Source organism: Corvus brachyrhynchos, unplaced genomic scaffold, assembly GCF_000691975.1.
Source record: "Corvus brachyrhynchos isolate BGI_N302 unplaced genomic scaffold, ASM69197v1 scaffold245, whole genome shotgun sequence".
NCBI lineage: Eukaryota > Metazoa > Chordata > Aves > Passeriformes > Corvidae > Corvus > Corvus brachyrhynchos.
Window position 1 is genome coordinate 2,463,926 of NW_008238988.1, and position 410 is coordinate 2,464,335.

Genomic DNA, 410 nt, shown 5'->3' on the forward strand with positions numbered 1-410 from the left:
CGCGAAACCCTCTGGGTCCCTCCAACCCCCCCCCCTTTTTTTTTTCTTTTCTTTTTTTTTTTTTTCCCCGTAAACCGCGTTGTGTTTTCCCCTAACGTGGAAACCCAAATGGGTTTTTCACCCGAGATCCACTCGACCTCACCTGCCCTGGGGGAACAACGAGCCGCTCACCGTCCTCTTCCAGGCCGCTCCGCCGCCTTTGTTTGCTGCCTGCCTCCCCGAGGAAACCGGGAGCGATGCGGACCCGGAGCCTCCGGGAAGCGGTCGGAATGCCGGGTCGTGTGTTGTCGGGGGTCGGGCAGGGTAGCTCTGAAGCCCGGAGGAGAGAGATGCAGCTCCGGGACGGAGAGGTGGGGGGAACCAGAGGGAGACAGGGATGAGGACGCGCTGGCCGGGCCGGGCCGCCGCCC